Source organism: Mauremys reevesii, linkage group 8, assembly GCF_016161935.1.
Source record: "Mauremys reevesii isolate NIE-2019 linkage group 8, ASM1616193v1, whole genome shotgun sequence".
Taxonomy (NCBI): Eukaryota; Metazoa; Chordata; order Testudines; family Geoemydidae; genus Mauremys; species Mauremys reevesii.
In genome coordinates this window covers 108,568,452-108,584,137 of record NC_052630.1, presented here as the reverse complement: position 1 = coordinate 108,584,137, position 15,686 = coordinate 108,568,452, and positions in this window count along the sequence as shown.

Genomic DNA, 15,686 nt, shown 5'->3' with positions numbered 1-15,686 from the left:
GGGGGATGGGTTTCTGGTCACCACCGCAGGGACAGGGACACTGCAGGACTGTTCCTACCGGCACAGGCAGTGCAGTGTCCATCCTGACGCTGTACCAGGCAATCAGTGCCAGCAGGCAGTGTCATTCGGTGAGCGGGTTTTCAGCCACTGCCAGAAAGACAGTTTTACCGCCAAGACTTAGAAGAGGGAGATCATGCCCACAGTGATTACCAAGAAAAGGCAAGTTTTGCTAGTAAAACCTTCTAATGTGGCCCAGGTCTGAGGCTGAAGACAGCCAGGAACAGCTCCGAGAAGGGGAACTCCCCAATTATTTCAATGGGGTATTAAAATTGCAACCAAAGTTGGTAGTATCAGAGTGAACACCAAACTAGTGTGTTTACCGCTTGATCTGAAATCATCTCCCCAGCTGCCCAACCCCCCAGCTCCCTCCTCACGGTGCAGTCATGTGGAGTCAGTGCCTGGACCAAAAGCAGACTCATTTTGGGGAGCACGTATGCCGAGCAGCCCAGCTCCTTTGAGGACTGCTCTGCGGGGAGAAAAAATGTCCTGTAGCTGAAGCTGCTGCAGAATTTCCATGGACGCAGCAGAACCTAGGAGCCCCGATGCAGAACTTAGGTCCCAGCTGCCGTGGGGCACAGGGGCCTTGGTCACCAGGCGCTGGCATCCAGAGAGGGGCAGGGGAATTCACTGGAGTCTGGCTGAACAAGCTGCTGTTCTCTGTGGGACAGAGGGATCCATTGTCACAGCAGAGGACTGTGCTGGCAGAGAGGCCACACAAATCTGGAATTGTTTCTCAGCCCCCAGCTGGTCTGGACTTTGGCCTCCTTGCATTTCTGAATGCTGAGCATAGAAGTGGCCTGGAGCATTGCTGAAGTGACTGTTACAACAATTACATTTGTTAAGGGCCAGTGCCTTTCCAAGGACATTCTGGCCATCGCCCCAGCACACATGTCCTCTTCTGTGATCCTTCGAAAGCCCAACTAGCAGCAGAGACCTGCCCCGAGCTCTTGGGGTGAGTGGGGAGGAAGAGACTCTCAAACAGCTTCCCAGAACGTCCGAGAGGAAAAAAAGGTTACTCGCTTTTTGTAACTGTTCTTCGAGATGTGTTGCTCATGTCCATTCCATTGTAGGTGTGTGTGCTCACCACATGCACCGGTGCTGGAAGTTCTTCCCTCAGTGGTTTCTGTAGAGGACCGGCTCTGGCGCCATCTGGAGTAGCGTGTGTATCTGTCAGTATAAGGGGCGCAGCCGGCTCCCACCTCCCTCAGTTCCTCCTTACTGGGACTCCGACAGAGGGGAAGGAGGGTGGGTCATGAAATGGACATGAGCAACACATCTCGAAGAACACCAATTATGGAAGGTGAGTTACCGTTTTTCTTCTTCGAGTGCTTGCTCATGTCCATTCTAATGTAGGTGACTCCCAAGCAGTACACCTCCGGAGGTGAGTAGGAGCTCATGGATGTGTTGATTGCAACACAGTTCTGCCAAATCCAGCGCCATCCCTGGCTTGCTGGGTGATGGCGTAATGCATTGTGAAGGTGTGTACCAACAACCACATCGCAGCTCTGCAGATGTCCTGGATGGAGACAAGGGCCAGAAACATGGCCAACGATGCTTGAGCTCTCGTGGAGTGAGCAGTTATTATTGGTGGGGCGTCACTGTGCCCATTCGTAACAGGTATGGATGCAGGTGGTGATCCAGGGACGACACTGGAAGGCCCTTCATTCTGTCAGCCACCGCCATGAAGAGTTGAATCGATCTGCGGAAAGGCTAGGTGAGCTCCAGGTAGAAAGCCAGAGCATGCCTGGCGTCTAGTGTGTGCAGACGCTTCTCTTTAGATGCGTGCGGCTTTCGACAGATCGCCGGGAGGAAGATGTCCTGGCTGACATGGAAGTGCGACACCACCTTTGGAAGGAAGGCAGGATAGGGACACAGCTGTAGAACACCGGGTACGGGGGATCCAATGTAAGAGCTTTTATCTTGGAGACTCACCTCACCGATATAATAGTTACAAGGAATGCAACTTTCCACGACAGGTGTGAGAGAGAGCAAGAGGGTAGAGGCTTGAATGGAGGACCGGTAGGCCTAGAAAGGACTAGACTGAAGTTCCATTGGGGAACCGGATCCTGGACCGGAGGAAACAGCCTCTCGAGGCCCTTGAGGAACCTGATCATCATCTTATGTGAAAATACTGATCTACCCTGAACGTGTGGATGAAAGGCTCATATGGCCGCCAAGTGCACCTCGATCGATGAAAAGGCAAGGCCCTGGCGCTTTAGATGAAGGAGATAGTCCAGGATGGATTGTAAAGAGGCACTAACAGGAGAGATATTCCGCTCCAGGGCCTAGCAGGAGAAGCGCTTCCACTTGGTGAGGTAGGTAGCTCTGGTGGAGGGCTGTCTGCTTTCCAGAAGAACCTGCTGGACCTGAGTGGAGCAGGCCTGCTCCTCGGGGCTCACCCACACAGCATCCACACTGTGAGGTGGAGAGAGGTGAGATTCGGGTACAGCAACTGTCCGTGATCGTGAGAAGGCAGGTCCGGACGGCCGTGAAGAGTCCATGGGGCTGCCACTGCCAAGTCCATGAGAGTGCCGAACCAATGCTGGCCAGGCCAGGCCAGGGCAATCATAATGACTCGTGCCTGGTCTCTCTTGATCTTGAAAAGGACCCTGCTGATCAGCGGGATTGGCCGAAAGGCATAGGTGAGACCCTCTGACCACAACAGGAGAACAGCATTCAATAGTAAGTTGCTGTCGAGGCCTTGTAGTGAGCAGAATTGGTGGCATTTCCTGTTCTGTATGGTGGTGAACAGGTCTACTTGGGGAGTTCCCCACCTGGCAACATTCAAGTGGAGGGATCACTTGTGGTGAGAGAAGAAGGACCTGCTGAGGCGATTTGCCAGCATGTTCCTGATGCTGGGAGGTGCAAGGATTCCAGGGAGATAGCGTGCTGGATGCAGAAGACCCACAAGTGAAAGGATTCCTGACACAGGGCTGACGACCGAATTCCCCCGTCTGTTGGCGTAGAACATGGAGGTTCTTTGTCAGTACCTGCACCACTTGACCAGATAGATGGGGAAGGAACATCTCGCATGCCAGAAGAATGGCCCTAAGCTCTCTGACATTTATGTGAAGTGACAGCTTCTCCCAAGACCATAGTCCTTGAGTTTTGAGGGCCCCGAAGTGTGCTCCCCAGCCGAGGTCGGACACATCTGACATCATGGACACTGTGGGCTGTGGAACCATGAACAGAATCCTTCCATCACCGGATTTGGGTTGCACCACCATTGGAGGGAGGTGAGTACCCAGGGTGGGATGGTGAAGAGCCTGTCCAAAGGGTGTCTGGCTGAGGAATAGACTGACAACAACCACATTTGAATGGGCTTCAGCTGCAGCCTTACGTGCTGGACTAACCATAGGTGCATGCAGCTCTGTGCCCCAGGAGCCTGAGACAGACCCGAGCTGTGGTGAGCGGGCGTGTGGTGACTTGGGCATCAGATGTGACATTGCTCTGAACCTGGCTTGGGGTAAGAACCTCTGGTTTGGGTAGAGTCGAGGACTGCTCCAATGTACTTTATCCTCTGTGCAGGGACCAATGTTGATTTTTGTTTGTTTATCAACAGGCCGAGGGCGTGACAAGTGACTTCCAACACCTCAATACTGCGCTGTACCTGCCCTTTTGAGCGGCCCTTGATGAGCCAGTCATCCAGACAGGGATAGATCTGGATCCCCAACATCTGAAGTAAGCTGCGACTACTGCCATGTACTTTGTAAATCACTCTCAGCGCTCTTGCTAGGCCCAACAGGAGCACTGCGAACTGGTAATGTGTCTGACCAAAAACCACAGAAATCTCCTGCAGCCGGGAAATACTGAGATGTGAAAGTAAGTGTCTTTCAGGTCGAGGGTGGCGTACCAATCTCCAGGATCCAGGGAGGGGGATGATGGAGGCCAGGGAGACCATGCAGTACTTCAATTTTTTGAGATATTTGTTGAGGTCCCGCAGGTCTAAGATGGGGCGTAGGCCCCCTTTGGCCTTCGGAATGAGAAAGTACCAGGAGTAAAATCCTTTCCCTCTTCATTTTGTGGGAACTTCCTCCCCAGCCTCCAGCCGCGGGAGGGTCCCTGCCTGAGGAATCACAGCCACTAGAGGAAGTGGTCTTGGGCCCCTTGGACCGATGCGACATCTGAGCCCAGGGGCAGTCGAGACACTGAGGCCGAAGGTCTTTCCAATGCCCTTGAGACTAAGCTCTAGGTCTGAGGTCCCCCAGCCTGGGGAACTGCCCATGGGCTATAGATTTGCTGCTCATGGGCCTGGTAATAATCTGGAGAACAATGCCACCCGCTTCGGTAACGGTGGGCAGGCTCCAGGCACTGGGAGCGCGGGGATTGTCTACGATGCTATGGTGACTGATGTCTGGGCTCTGGCAATGGTATCGGTATTCTGGTGATCCACAGTGGGGCTCTGGCGACCAGTGTCAGGGCTGCGGCAACGGGGGTTGCTCTGAGGAGCGGTGCTGGGATTCCGGAGGGCAGCAAGGAGGCTCTGGTGAGCAGTGCCTGGGAACCAGGGAGCAGCACCTTTTGGGTAACTGCTGCTCTGTGACCTGGTACCGTGGATCTGGTGACCAATGTGTGGATCCCGGAGATTCGTGCCTGGAACCTGCCAAGTGGCCATGGGTCTGTGATTCAAGACATGGCTCCGGAGATCATTGGCATGGTCCTGGTGAGTGGGCCAGAGTACGGTGCCGCAGGGGTGACTTCTGCAGGGGTGCCATTGAGAGCTTTCCCCTAGAAACAGTGGGTGGGAGGGGTCCTTAGGCCTCTATTCCCGAGGAGTAGGCGGCACCGGGAGGGAGAAGATGTCTTTACCTGCTTGAAAGGCTTCTGGGGTGGACGGCACCATGAGGTACCACATACCTCCACTATTCCCTGGGATAGGAGGCAGGTCGCGGGGTGGACTAGGCCCAACAGGCGAGGCTGTTGCGTGGCTGCGCTCCAGTGATGGCAAGATGGTCTGACTTGCTCTAAGCTCCTCTTCTCCCTTTTCCTTACCCTTACGGGACCGTGGGGAGCGCCCTCTCCTGGAGTGCTTTCTGTGCCTTTTGGCCAGTACCAGCGACAAGGATCGGCATCAGGAGGCAGCCAGTGCCGGGGGCACTTTTTGTCAACGCCAAAGTGCTCGGCACTGAATCTGAATGTGACGGCTCTGAGGCTGGTGCCAGAGCAGACTCCATGAGGAGCGGGAGGAGCCTAAGGTCTCTCTCCTTTCCGGTCTGGGGCTTGAATCCCTTCTAGATATGGCACTTTTCAGGAATGTGGGACTCACCCAGACACTTCAAACAACTAAGATGTGGATCGCTGACTGACATGGGCTTCTTACAAGCCCGGGGACTATGAATAACTAAGTATACTAACACTATTAGGAACTGTTAACTATCTCTAACTGCAACTATTTACACAAGAAAAGTTCCAAGAGCCACTGAAAGAGAACCACTTGCTAGAGCAAGGGGAGCCTTCGACACTGGTGATGAGAAGGAATTGAGGGAGGGAGAGGGCTGGCAGCGCCCCTTATACCAGCGCACACGCATGTCACTCCCGAGGGCACTAGAGCCGATCCCCTACGGATACCACTGAGGGAAAACTTCCGGCACTGGTGCATGGGGCAAGCACACACCCCCCTACCCTGGAATGGACATGAGCAAGCACTCAAAGAAGAACTAGCTGTACCACACCTCCGGCAGGAGACTTCCACAAGCCTGCCAGGCACCACCAGAGGTGCCTGGACGCAGGCAGCTGGTAGGGAGAAGTGCCCAGTGTTCAGTGGAGAGGGCTGGCCAAGCAACAAGGGGCTGAGATCTTTCAGCTAGGTCACTAGGCCCAGGTGCCTCACCTGCTCCACTCGGCTGTTAGGGGAGGGCTCAGCGAGGAGCAGAAACGTGGAGGCTCGAGTTGGGAAAGGCGATGGCTTCCTTTTTGCAGGCAGGAGCATGGAAAGCTGCTGAGCAAGCCTGGCTGGCTACTTGCTGCAAAGGAACAGGGGGGTTACAGAGGGTTGCAGATTGAGTATCAGCCGACAATGGGCTGCAATTCCGAAAAAGGCTACTCTCATTCCGGGGTGTCTTAAGAGGAGTGCATATGTAAGACATGGGAGGTAACTGGTGAGGCCTCCGCTGAAGTACTGTGACCAATTCTGGGCCTCAGACTTTGGGAAAGATGTGGACGACCTCAAGGAAGTCCAGAGGAGAGCAACAAAACTGATACAAGGTTCGGAAAACCTGTCCTATGAGGAAAGATGTTAAAAACTGAGCATGTTTAATCTTGGGAGACTGAGCGGGGACCTGATAACAATTGTTACATGTGCTAAGGCCTGTTAGAGGAGAGTGATCCATTGTTTTCCCTGTCCACTGAAGGCAGGACAAGAAGTGATGGGATTCATCTGCAGCAAGGGAGATTTAGGTTAGAGATCAGGGCTGTTAAGCTCGGGAACAGGTGTGCAAGGGAGGTTGTGGAATCCCCATCATTGGAGGTGTTTAAGAGCAGGCTGGACAAACACCTGTCAGGGACAGTCTAGGTTTATTTAGTCCTGCTATAGCACAGAGGGCTGGACTCAATGACCTCTCGAGCCTGACATTTCTAAGATTCTGTGCTCATTGTGCTGGGCACTGCCCCACAAGCTTAGTCTAAATAAGGGGGCGTGCAGGACCCAACAGAGGGAACACGGGGAGGACAGAGCGATGGCACTGGGAACACAAAACTGCAGCTAGGAGCTGGTGTCTCTGTTGGAGGCTGCAGAGTTAATTATTTTCTTTAAGTAAATGAAAGAACAAGGACTGTTAATGAATAACTAACAGCCCCCATCTCATCAGCACTAATCCATCCCTCTGCTCCTCCACAGGCTTGTATTACAAACCTGTGTTCCGGGCAGCTCCCCTCTGCCACTGTGGCCTATGCTCCTCTGTGGTCAGCTCTCATCCCTGTTGAGCCAGATGGTCTTTGGGTCAGGGATTGTACTTTATGTTCATTGCATGCCCCGTGAAATGGAGTCCTGGTAATGGTCACCGTGTTATTCATTGCAAAACCCACAAACAACTACACTATTGCTGTTATTACAGCAACGCCTAGAAAACAATTAAGTGAACAAATTAAAAATAATCAGAGTTGTGGTTCCTCAGCAACATTAAGTAGGACACACTTCACATGGGTAACACTCTGTAATACTGTGTTTATTTGCTGCTGGAATTACGTTTGTACAGTGCTTTAAAGTCGTTTGCTGAAGATGCTGATAGATATCTGAGTTTTTACAAGAATAGAAGGATTGTCTTGTGCAAGGCACTGGACTGGGACTCAGAAGATCCTGAGTTCAATTCCTAGCTCTGACCCAGACTCTCTGTCTAGCTCTTCAGGACAGGGCCTGTCTCACATTCATGTACAGTGCCCTGATCTCAGCTGTGACCTCTAGGCACTACTGCAATACAAATACCTAATAATAATAACCAGCTGCATCAAAAACCAAATTTCAGTCTGTGACTCACAGGGACAGCTGCACTCCTCTGGGACAACGCAGCTCACAGCCCATAACGCACCGCATGAGAGCGGGGATAAAACATTCTCTGCCAAGGGGATCTGGCTGTGGAACTTCCAGAGGAGATCTGGCAAATCCAGACTCCGAGCCTCTGTAGGAATTGTTACAGAACTGTCCTTTTCAAAAGGATTTTCTACCATAAGAATGACACTCTCACACTGACAACCTCCTCTAGCCAAAAATCCAAGCAGCCAACCAAAAGGGGAAAAAAGAGGAAACTGGAAATTAATAAAATACAATAAATAAATAAAGAAGTCAATCACACAAACCTTCCCTCAAGCAGGGTCTTTACAAAAAAGCAGGCAAGCCAGAGACCACATGAAATCCACTAGGAACTTTGCTGTTGCTACCATCTTGATGTGGTAGACGCTCAGATACTATGGCAATGGACCCCAGGATAAACCCCAAAGAGAGAGAGAATAATAATATTACCCTAAAACATGGCCAAGTTAATTGCTGCAAGAGCTGTGACTTTTTATTTCCTTTAGGATTGCTTACATCTCACCCTGGGCACTGCATTAATGTTGTTTACACTGAATTTCCTTTTAAAAAAGAAAACCAAATTAACACACCGCCCTTTAGCCCAGAGCTCTCCTAGATACACAGAGTCACCCCTTCAACGTGACCACAGAGGTAGTTATTAATGATGGTGCAGAACTTCATCGAAACCAGTGCTCATGGATGTAGCTGGAACTGCAATGTACCGAGAAATCACATCCATCCAAGGTGCTTTCATGGCCTCCGGCAGTGTAAACACTTCCTGATTTCTAATGAGCGAGCTTGTCTGTCAGGGCCAACTAGCTGCTAGCTAAGTGAGCACTAGCCTCCTGTCCCTTGATCACCCTTCCTGTGTGTTAACAAGGGGGCGGAGGGGACGTAGGCTGTCGTAGGGGAGAAGGGCTTAGAAGCCAGACACTGAGGCCTGGTCTACACTAGAAAATTAAGCCACCTTAACTACGGTGCTCAGCGGTGAGAAAAATCCACTCCCAAGTGGCGGAATTAAACTGACCTAATCCCCAGTGGAGGCAGCGCTAGGTGGATAGAAGAATTCTTCCATCAACCTAGCTACCCCTCTTGGGGAGGTGGGTTACCTATGCCGATCGGAGAACCCCTCCTGTTGGTGGAGGTACTGTCTACACTGAAGCACTGCAGTGGTATGGCTGTAGCATTTCAAGTGTAGACAAGCTCCAACTGACCGAGGAGCTAGCACCTAGGGGAGTTGAGAGGCAGTTTGTAGCAGGGAGACAAGAGTAAAATCACATGGTTCCAAAAGGCCACACTGCCTATGCTACGCCTAGTTCCTCCATCTGCACCTGCATCCAGACAGAGAAACCAGCCATGGATGCCTCAATCCAGTCACTGGTGTGGATTTGCAGGGTCTGGGGCCTATGTTTCCCCGTCGCAGAAAGCCAGGTTGGGGGCACTGTCTGATGTGAGAGATGCCTACAGGTAGAGTCTCTCAGGAAGAAAGTAAGAGATCTGCAGGAGCAGGTGCTACACTGAGAAGCATCCGTGCACACGAGGAAGCCGTTGAAAATATGCATATGGAGATCTCCAAGGCTGAGGAAGCAATGCAGCTGGAGAGGACTGCAGGAGCACCACCAGGGCAGGAGGAAACAGTTCCAGCACAGGGCGGAATCTGGCTGCAGGTTATTTCTGGCAGCAAGCATTGCTACACCTCTGCTCCCAATCCACCATCCCTATAGATAAAAACCGTATGCTGCTCTGGCATCCAGGTGTGAGGAACCTCCCTGAAAGGTGGAGGAGGAGAAGCCGCATACCCCCAAGACTGGGAGGATCATGGCCACCTCTCCCAGGAGGAAACAAAGGGTGGTGGTGGTTGGTGACTCCCTTCTAAGGGGGAAGTGAGGCATTCAGCTGTCAGCCTGACACGGCATATCCTGGAAGGGCCCATATCTGAGACATTCCAGGAGGACTGCGGAGGATCGTCCGCCCTCTGTCTACCACTGCTCATCCACGTGGGCACTAAAGGTTCTGCAGGGCGTGACCCTGCACAGATCAGACGGGACTACAGGGCTCTGGGAGTGAGTGAGTTGGTGGTGCAGGTGGCACTGTCATCAATCCTTCCCATCAAGAGTAGCGGCCCAGGCAGAGCCAGACACATCCTGGAAGCGAACCCATGGCTGCACAGCTGGTGTTGCCAGGGCTTCAGCTTCCTCAGCCATGAGAGGCAGTTCTGAGAAGGCCTGCTGAGCAGAAACAGGGTCTGCCTATCAAGGAAGGGGAAGAATATCTGGATACAGACTGGCTAACCAGTGAGGCAGCCTTTGAACTAAGGCCTAGTCTACACTACAGAGTTAGGGTGACGTAAGGCAGCTTACGTCAATCTAGCTCTGTAAGCATCTACACTACAATGTAGCTCCCGCCAATGTAAGTCGCCTGTGTAGACACTGCGTTACTTACACCGCCTGTTGCCAGGCGGAGCTGCAGCCGGAGCCCCCCCATGTGGCACTGACGAGAGCCTGAGCCTGGGCCTGGGCTGCCTCCTGGTGAGGGACTGGCGGAGGGGAAGGAGAGCCTGACCCCAGGCGGCAGGGCTCTGGGGGAGGATGTGCACTGCTGACAGAAACAGCAGAGTGTGGACATTAAAAATCAAATTAATTACTCCAGTGGCTGTATGTCGACTTAAGTTGACTTAATTCTGCAGCATAGAAATGCTCTTAGTTTGATGGGGGCAGGAGACAAAGGCCCACAGATGTGTCCAAAACACAATGACCTGGGTGAATGGTCAGAATCTGGGGGGCACATGGACAATCATAGCAGGGTCAAAGGAGAGACAGAAGGGAATGTAGGAGGGAAATCTAATGAACATCTTATCTGTCTGTACACTAACATAAGAAGTTTGGGGAATTCACTAGTATTTCTAGTTCTTCCTGTTAAGAGTCACAATTACAACATAACTGGTATCACAGAGACTCAGTGGGATAATTCACATGACTAGAATATTAGTATTGGAAGGTACAGGCTGTTCAGGAAGAACAGGCTAGGAAAAAACGGAGGCGGTGTCATCTTATATGGCAAAGATGTCTTCACTTGGACTAAGGTTGAAATAGAAGTGGGAGGCAGCCCTGTTGAAAGTCTCTGGGTAAGGATAGAAGGAATAAAAAAAACCAAGGGTGATGTCATGGTAGGAGTCTGTACAGACCATCTGACCAGGAAGAAGAGGTGGATGAAGCTTTTTTTAAACAACTAGCAAAATCATCCAAAGAAGTAGTGACAGGGGACTTCAACTTACCCAGACATCTGCTGGGACAGTAACACAGCAGGGGACAGATTACCCAACAAGTTCTTGGAATGTATTGGAGACAACTTTTTATTACAGAAGGTGGAGAAAGTGACTAACAGAGAGGTTTTAGATTTGAGTCTGAAAAATAGGAAGAACTGGTTGAGAATTTGAAGGTGGAAGGCAGCTTGGTAAAAGTGATCATGAAATGATGAGTTCATGATCCTAAGAAATGGTGGGAGGGAGAACAAGCAGAATAAAGACATTAGACTTCAAGAAGGCAGATGTTAGCAAACTCAGAGAATTGGCAGGCAAGACCCTGTGGGAAGCAAGTCTAAGGGGAAAAAAGAGTTCAGGAAACTTGGTAGTTTTTTTTTTTTTTTTTTACAGAGACATTATTAAGGGCACAAGAGCAAACTATCCCAGTGCATAGGAAAGACAGGAAGTAAGGTATGTGACCATCCTGGTTTAACCAGGAGATCTTCAATGACCTGAAAGGGAAAAAATGTCGTACAAAAAGTGGAAACTAGGTCAAATTACAAAGGGACTATAAAAAAAAACCAAGACAAGCATGTAGGGACAATATTAGAAAGGCCAAGACACAACATGAGATTGCACTAGCCGGGGACATAAAAGGTAACAAGAAAACATTTTATAAATACATGAGAAGCAAGAGGAAGACCAAGGATAGGGTAGGCCTGTTACTTAATGAGGAGGGAAAGACAACAGAAATTCAGCAATGGTGGAAGTGTTCAATGCCTTTTTTGTTTCAGTTTTCACCAAAAAGATTAACAGTGATTAGATGACTAATGTAGTGAACATCAGTGTAAATGGGGTAGGATCTGAGGTCAAAGTAGGGAAAGAATAAGTTAAGAATTACTTAGACAAGTTAGATGTCCTCAAATGGGCAGGCCCTGACAAAATATAACCTAGAATACTTAAGGAACTGGTTGAAGAGATCTCTGAGCCATTAGCATTTATCTTTGAGACGTCATGGCGGATGGGAGAGACCCCAGAGGACTGGCAAAGAGCAATATAATACCCATCTATAGAAACAGGAATAAAAGTAACCCAGGGAATTACAGACCAGTCATCTTAACTTTGGTACCCAGAAAGATAAGGAAGCAAATAAACAATTAGGTTGTAAGCACCTTGAAGATAATTAGTAACAATTAACATGGATTTGTCAAAAATAAATCATGTCAAACCAACCTAATATCCTTCTTTGACTGGGTAACAAACCTTGTGGCTAGGAGGGAAGCAGTAGATGTGATATAGCTCAACTATAGTAAGGCTTCCGATACTGTCTCATACAGAGGTTTGGAGCGGAGCCTGGAGCTGGAGCGTGGAGCAGCTCCAGAGCAGTGGAGCTGCAGGTTTTTGCCTGGAGCTGGAGCAGAGCCAGAGCACAGCTCCAAAGTCCTGGTCTCATATGACCTTCTCATAAGCAAACTAGGGAAATACAGCCTAGATGAAACTACTGTCAGGTGGGTGCACAGATGATTGGAAAACCATACTCAGAAAGTAGTTATCAATGGCTCACAGTCAAACTGGAAGGGCATATTGAGTGGGGTCCCGCAGGGACCTGTCCTGTGTCCGGTTCTATTCAGTATTTCCATAAAAGATTTGGATAATGGCACAGAAAGCACATTTATAAAGTTTGTGGATGATACTAAGTTGGGAGGGGTTGCAAGCGCTTGGAAGGACAGGCTTAGAATTCAAAATGATCTTACAAATTGGAAAAATGGTTTGAAATACATAAGATGCAATTCAATAAGGACAAATGTAAAGTACTACACTTGGGTAGGAATAATCAATTTCACAAATACAAAATGGGAAATGACTGCCTAGGAAGGTGTACTACAGAAAAGGTTCAGGGGTTATAGTGGATCACAAACTAAATATGAGTCAACAAAGTAATACAGTTGCAAAATAAGTGAACATCATTCTGGGATGTATTAGCAAGAGCATTGTAAGACCCAAGAAGTAATTCTTCCTCTATACTCAGCACTGATAAGGCCTCTGTTGGAGTACTGTATCCAGTTCTGGGTACCATACTTCAGAAAAAATGTGGACAAACTGGAGAGAGTTCAGAGGAGAGCAGCAGAAATAATTAAACGTCTAGAAAACATGACCTATGAGGAAAGATTGAAAAAAATGGGTTTATTTAGTCTGGAGAAGACTGAGGGGGGGACAGCATAACAGTCTTAAAGTATGTAAAAGATTATTATAAAGAAGAGGGCGATACATTGTTCTCCTGATGCACTGAGGACAGGACAAGAAGTAATCAGCTTAAATTGCAGCAAGGGAGATTTAGGTTAGACGTTCCTAATTGCAAGGGTAGTTAAGCACTGGAACAATTTACCTAGGGAAGTTGTGGAATCCCCGTTCGTTGGAGGTTTTTAAGAGCAGGTTAGACAAACACCAGTCAGGGATGGTCTAGATAATACTTAGTCCTGCCTCACTGCAGGGGACTGGACCGCATGTGGGGTGACCAGGTGTCCGGTGAAAAGGGACCCTGGCAGCTCTGGTCAGCAATCATTAAAAGTCTGGTGGGCGGTACTGCGGAGCTATGGCAGGCTAGTCCCTACCTGTCCTGGCTCCGCGCTGCACCCTGCTGGCTGCTTCCGGGGCACAGCGTGGTCCATGGCGCCAGGACAGGCAGGAAGCTTTGCCCCCACACTGCGCTGCTGACCGGGAGCCGCCAGAGGTAAGCCTGTGCCCCAACCCCCTACCCTGAGCCCCCCCGAACCCAGAACCCCTTCCTGCACCCCAAGCCCCTCATCTCTGGCCCCACCCAAGCCTGCACCCCCAGATGGAGCCCTCACCACCCTGCACCCCAACCCTCTGCCCCAGTCCAGAGCCACCTCCCACACTCTGAACCCCTCTGCCCCATCCCCAGCCTGGAGCCCCCTCCTGTACCCTAAGCCCTTCATCCCTGGCCCCACCCGAGCCCACACCCCCAGATGGAGCCCTTACCCTCCCTACACCCGACCCCCCGCCTCAATCAGCGGCCCCCTCCCGCACCCTGAACCCCTCATCCCAGCCCCACCCCAGAGCCCATACCCCTAGATAGAGCCCTCACCTCCTCCCGTACCTCAAGCCCCTGCCTCAGCCCAGTGAAAGTGAGTGAGGTCCCGCGGCTCCGGTGGAGCATCTGCAGGCACGTCTGCAGGAGATCCACCGGAGCCGCGGGACCAGCGGACCCTCCGCAGGCACGTCTGCGGGAGGTCCACCGGAGCCGCGGGACCAGCGGACCCTCCGCAGGCACGTCTGCGGGAGGTCCACCGGAGCCGCGGGACCAGCGGACCCTCCGCAGGCACGTCTGCGGGAGGTCCACCGGAGCCGCGGGACCAGCGGACCCTCCGCAGGCACGTCTGCGGGAGGTCCACCGGAGCCGCGGGACCAGCGGACCCTCCGCAGGCACGTCTGCGGGAGGTCCACCGGAGCCGCGGGACCAGCGGACCCTCCGCAGGCACGTCTGCGGGAGGTCCACCGGAGCCGCGGGACCAGCGGACCCTCCGCAGGCACGTCTGCGGGAGGTCCACCGGAGCCGCGGGACCGGCGACCGCCAGAGCGCCCCCCACGGCGTGCCGCCCTGCTTGGGGCGGCGCAAATCCTAGAGCCGCCCCTGACTCTACGTGGCGCGGTAAGGCTTCAGCTGGAGTGTCATGTCTAGTTTTGGGAACCACACTTTGAGAAAGATGTGGACGAACTGCAGAGAGTTCAGAGGAGAACACCACAAATGGTAAGTGCACCTCTACACCGATATAACACAACCCAATATAACACAAATTTGAATAGAATACGGTAAAGCAGCGCTCTGCGTGGGGGGGGGCTGCGTGCTCCGGCGGATCAAATCAAGTTCGATATAACGCGGTTTCACCTGTAACGCGGTAAGATGTTTTGGCTCCCGAGGACAGCGTTAGATCAGGGTAGAGGTGTAGTTTAGAAAACATGACCTGTGAGGAAAGATTGAAAGAAATAGGCATGTTTTTGTCAAGAGAAGACTGAGGGGGAGAATTTATAACAGTCTTCAACTATGCAAAAGGTTGTTATAAAGAGGACTATGATCAATTGTTCTCCATGTCCACTGAGGATAGGATAAGAAATAATTGGTTTAGTTTGCAGCAGGGGAAATTTAGGTTGGATATTAGGAAAAGATTTTGAACTATGAGGATACTTAAGCACTGGAGCAGGTTAACTACAGATGCTGTGGAAGAGAAAATTACTGATGTTATAACAGGAGGTTCTTTGAAACGTGTGGTCCCTATCTGTATTCCCCCGTGAGTATGCATGTGGTCCATGCACCTGTACTCGGAGAACTTTGAAAGCAGAGTTCATTGGTCCACACACACACCCTTGCTCTCCTTGTGCCTCTAACTGAAGATACAAAGGGCAAAGTGGACTAGCCACCTCTCCAGTTCCTTCTCTACTGCAAATCCAAGAATGATGCAAAGCAGAGGGAAAGGAGGGTGGGTAGTGGAATATAGATAGGGACCACACAGCTCAAAGAACCTCCACTTACTATAAAGTAAGTAACTTTATCTTCTTCTCTGCGGGATGGTCCCTATATGTACTCCATTGTGGGGACTGACAAGCAGTCAGGATGCAAATGCTATGAAACTTTGTCTCCACAGAATGTGATGTAAGGTGGATCCACCATCAGTGCTCCAAGATCACCCACTGCTGGAATGATAAATAATCTTTGAAATTATTAATATGGAAAACTACTAATTTAACCATTGTGGCAGGGCACTGCAAGAGAAGCCCTTAATCAGCTCCTGCCACTCCAGGGCTGGGTGAACTGCTCTATGTTTGCCTGGTAACTGACCACACCTGCCAGCCTCATTAGCAGGA